The sequence below is a fragment of the Cebus imitator genome, unplaced genomic scaffold (assembly GCF_001604975.1).
Source record: "Cebus imitator isolate Cc_AM_T3 unplaced genomic scaffold, Cebus_imitator-1.0 Scaffold259, whole genome shotgun sequence".
NCBI classification, from domain to species: Eukaryota; Metazoa; Chordata; class Mammalia; order Primates; family Cebidae; genus Cebus; species Cebus imitator.
The window spans coordinates 990,055-994,880 of NW_016107574.1; the positions used below are offsets into that span (position 1 = coordinate 990,055).

Below are 4,826 nucleotides of genomic sequence, written 5' to 3' on the forward strand. Positions count from 1 at the left end.
ACAGATTCAGGTGCCGAGGCTCAAAGGATTAATCAATTTGCTTAGGATAATGCAACATGAGAAAAGCAGGTCAGGACCGAATTCCAAAACAATGATTTTGCTTGAAATAACACCACTACTAATAATTGCCTCTCTGCACCTCCTGGCTCATTTCTCTACTCCCACATCTTCCCTGCAGACCCTGGTCAAGGTGCTGTGAACATAGGAATAGTGCCTGATACACTAGGGCCTCAGCATTGGTCATGGGAGTAAGGGAGAAAATCGAAGTCTTTAAGAGGTCTTGTTGTAGTTGATTTCAACAAGGAAGGCAATGCCAATGAAACCTCTTAAAGGAAGCCCTCCCTGACTGCTTCAGTCCACAGTGTTCTTACCTTTTTTCTCTATGCACTTACAATCTGTTTCATTTACTTCCTAGCAGACCTTGCAGAAACGATTATCATTTCATATGATACATTTCCCCCATAGAATGTAAGTTCCTTAAGGGAAGAGATTTTTGTCTGGTTTTACAATGCTGAATTCCGAGTCCTCAGAAAGGTCCTGGCAGGTCATAGGCGCAAGAAGTATTGGATGACAGGCTCTGGAGCCCAACTGTCTGGGTTAAATCTTTCTCTACCAATTACTAGTTGTGTGACGTCCTACCGGTGATACACTTTTGAGATAAATGCATATTTTAAGACTCACTGCAGAGATTCCAAACCAGCAAGTCTGGGCTGGCTAGGAATCTGCTTTATTGTTTTACAAACATCTCATAGTTTATTGCAGAGGATCTACAGACCATACCTTGAAAAACCCTGGCCATCAGGGGAAAGGGTCATGCTAACCAGCAAACTGGAATGTCACACTGTTTGCCATTAACATTTTTCAGTGTGAAATCATAAATTGTCACTTAGGGTTAGACTTTATACCACCCAGTAAGTGTCATGGAGGAGGCTTCGGGACAGTTGGGGAATTCAACAGGCCTGGTCTCTACGAGGTTATCCCAGGACACTCCCTAGTAGCAGATTTCAAGGCACTCTGCCTTCACATTAGGCCTGGGGTAAACCTGCAGGAGGCTCTCTGCAAATATTTATTGATCAACAAATAGATTTTCTAGCCAAGCACCAGCTGGCTAGCCTCAGTCCCACGAAGAGGTTCTGGGAGGACTGCATGAACCCCAGAGAGGGCTAGGCTGCAATGAGGGCCGAAGAGGTGATACCCAGCTCTGAAGTCTCCATGTCTTGACCTGAACCAGGACCTCGCCTCCAGGACCCCAGAGAAGCCAGATGGAAATAAGGCCATGGGAGACGTGAGGGCTCAGAGCCTGTAGTCCCTGGACAAACTCCATCTCTTTGAGCCTCGGTTGAAATGCAAGATCTGAGTGTTAAAGGTCATTCTTTGTTCATTTCATAAATAATTCAGTCTCTGTTATGTGCCAGGCTAGGCTAGGGAGACCATGGTGAGGCAGGTCTCTGTACTCAGCGAGCTTATACTCCAGAGAGGGATCAGACATAGGTAATGTACATTAATTAATATCAGAGGGCGATGAGAGGAAGACCATAGGCTGGGAGTTGTGGCTCACACCTGTAATCCCAACACTTTAGGAGGCTGAACCAGGTAGATTACTGAGTCCAAGGGTTTGAGTCCAGCCTGGGCAACATGGTGAAACACTATCTATCTCTCTCTCTCTCTCTCTCTCTCTCTCTCTCTCTCACACACACACACACACACACACACACACACACACAATTAGCCAGGCATGGTGGCGCGCTCCTTTAGTTCCAGCTACTCAGGAGACTGAGGTGGGAGGATTCATTGAGCCCAGGAGGTCAAGGCTACAGTGAGCCATGATCACATCCCTGCATTCCAGCCTGGGTGACAAAGTGAGACCTTGTCTCAAGAAAAAAAGAAAGAGAGAGAGAGAGAGAGAGAGACCATAAAAGGGCAGTGGAGCTGGTCATCGTGGCTCATGCTTATAGTGCCAGCTACTTATCCAACCTACAGCCCACAGGCTTGGGTTTATTGATCAACAGATAGATTTTCTACCCAAGTACCAGCTGGCTAGCCTCAGTCCCACGCAGAGATTCTGAGAGGACTGCATGAACCCCAGCTTTGAATGCGGCCCAAAGCAAATTCATAAACTTTCTCAAAAATTATGAGACTTTTGCCAGGCACAGTGGCTCATGCCTATAATCCCAGCACTTTGGGAGGCTGAGGTGGGTGGATCACCTGAGGTCAGGAGTTTGAGACCAGCCTAACCAGCACGGTGAAGCTCCGTCTCTATTAAAAATACAAAATTAGCTGGGCATGGTGGCAGATGCCTATAATACCAGCTACCAGGGAGGCTGAAGCAGGAGAATCACTTGAACTCGGGAGGCGGAAGTTGCAGTGAGCCAAGATCGTGCCATTGCACTCCAGCCTGGGCAACAACAGCAAAACTCCATCTAAAACAAACAAACAAAAACTATGCGGTTTTTTGTGACTTTGTGTGTGTGTGATTTTTTTTGTTTGTTTTTTTTAGCTCATCAGCTATCATTAGCGTTAGTGTATTTTATGTGTGGCCCAAGACACTTCTTCTTCCAGTGTGGTCCAGGGAAGCCAAAAGATTGGACACCCTTGCTCTGAAGTGCTCTTAACAAGAGATCATCTAGCCTCTCGGTGGCTGTCCGCACTGTCTGAGGGCTCACTACTGTGACCTCAGGGACTCTTTAAATAATGAAGTCATGGCTGTAACTATGGCAAACCTCAATGGAGAATGTCGTGCCAATCGTAACCTTATCTTACCTGAGCTGCACAATCACTTCTCAGGTAGGTACTCTTACTGTATTAGGGGCATTTTACTAATTGGGATGCTGAGACTTAGAGAGTTGAAGCAAGTTGCTCAGGTCACTTATTTGTTAGGTGGCAGAACAGGGATTCTAATCCAGGGCGAACTCTAGAGTGCTGGACTCTTAAAGGACACACGACATTGCTGATCTAATGGTGTTTGGCACCCGCCATCCCCCATCCTGGTTTTCTCTAATGCAGGAACTCTTGGATCTGGGGGTCACAGCCTCCCCTTAGGCTGTAAAAATGGCCTCTGAGCCTGCTGGGCACTGCTCCCATGCTGAGGGCACCCCTCCGGCGCATCCACTGGGCATGGTATTGCTGAGAGCTACAGTCTGGGGGTGGTGAGCCAGATCAGCACAGATCACAGATTGAAACCATCCACAGAAGGAAGAGTTCCTGGTTCAAGGCTGTGTTCTGTTCCCAGCCTGCCTCCAGTCTGCCTGCTCCTTGGCCCCAGACGTCTGCTTGAGTCAGCCCCAGGCCTGTGTGGGGGCGTCCCCTGGGCTTCTGCAACATCCTGTGTTCTGCCTTCTTCGTACCTATTTTCCATTTCCAGGGAATCCCTCCCATCAGGATTGGTTTTTACACTCTGGACCAACCCACAGAACAACGGCAATGGCTCCCTCAGAGGCTCCTGGAGGCATTCCTGCATTACACAATCTCTAGCTTCCAGGGTCTGGCAGCAGCTGCCTTTCTTTCTCTCTCTTGAAAGACTCCAAATTCTGCTCCTCCTTCAGTTCACACTGGCAGGACCTTCTCTTCCAAAAAGCCTCACTGCTGTCCCCAACTCCCTGAGCTCCTGTTCCCTCGTGCTGCCTGAGCCGCTGGAGTGCACATCACCGTGTTGGTCTTCCAGCATCCCTTCCCCTCCTTCCTCTGAGGATGGCACTCCCTTTCCTCTGGGGAATAGCCCCTCCTTCACTCGCTGAGACTAGTTTGGGCTGCCAATCACACAGTACCTTTTCTCCTGACCAGGGTTGTTGGCCCAGGGTTAGGCATGTGACCCAAAGCAAGCCAATCACAATCCTTGCCTGGGATTTTTTTATATGGAGCATAGGGAGCAAAAAACCTCTCTTTCCTTGGGTTTGCTAAGCTGGCGTGATGGAAGCCAGGCTGGAGCTACCTGCATTCCTGCTTCTCTTCTCCTTTCTAGATAGAGGCTACCTATCTTCAGTGGGAGAAAATGAGGCCAATATACAGAAAGAAGCAGAGAGAATATGAGCTGCTCATTATTTCTGTTTCTAGAGATCTTGACACCAGCCCCACCTCAATTAATGAGTCAGTTTATTTATTTACTTATTATTTACTTACTGGGTACTTTTACTTGAACTAGTTTGAATTTGGTTTCGATCACTTGCAATTAAGGGTCCAAACATGTCTCCCTGGGCTAGGACCTAGCTCACAGCAACCTGGCTAAATGCACCAAGAAAGTCGGAATTGTTAGTAAATATGGGACCCACTATGGGCCTCCCTCCAGAAAATGGTGAAGAAAATTGAAATCAACCAGCACACCAAGTACACTTGCTCTTTCTGTGGCAAAACCAAGATGAAGGGTCGAGCTGTCAAGAGCTGGCTCTGTGGTTCCTGCATGAAGACAGCAGCGGGTGGTGCCTGGACCTACAATACCACTTCCAGCGTCCAGATAAAGTCGGCCATTGGAAGACTGAAGGAATTGAAAGACCGGTAGAGGCTCCTCTACTCTTTGAGATATCACTGGCCTATAATAAATGGGTTAATTTATGGCACAAAATTGCCTTGGCTTGTTACTTTATTAGACATTTTGATGTTTGCATTGTGTTATTGGAGAAGCATGCTGAGATGGATTATTGTAATTCAGTGTCTTTTTTTAGTAGTCAGATGATAAAATATGGCATAAGAATATAAGCCTTCCAAGTTAGGTGTGTATGTTATCTTTTTATAAGTCTGCTCCTGCCAGTTTGACTTTGAGTACATTGGAGCAAACTGCAAACTTTAGTTTAGTTTTTTTTTTTGAGATGGAGTTTCACTCTTGTTACCCGGGC

The 4,826-nt window shown here is 47.0% G+C and overlaps 1 pseudogene; it reads left to right on the forward strand.

Annotated features, from left to right (window-relative positions):
* Positions 1 to 3,048: 3,048 nt before the first annotated feature.
* Positions 3,049 to 4,548, forward strand: LOC108283382 (annotated as a pseudogene).
* Positions 4,549 to 4,826: the final 278 nt, after the last annotated feature.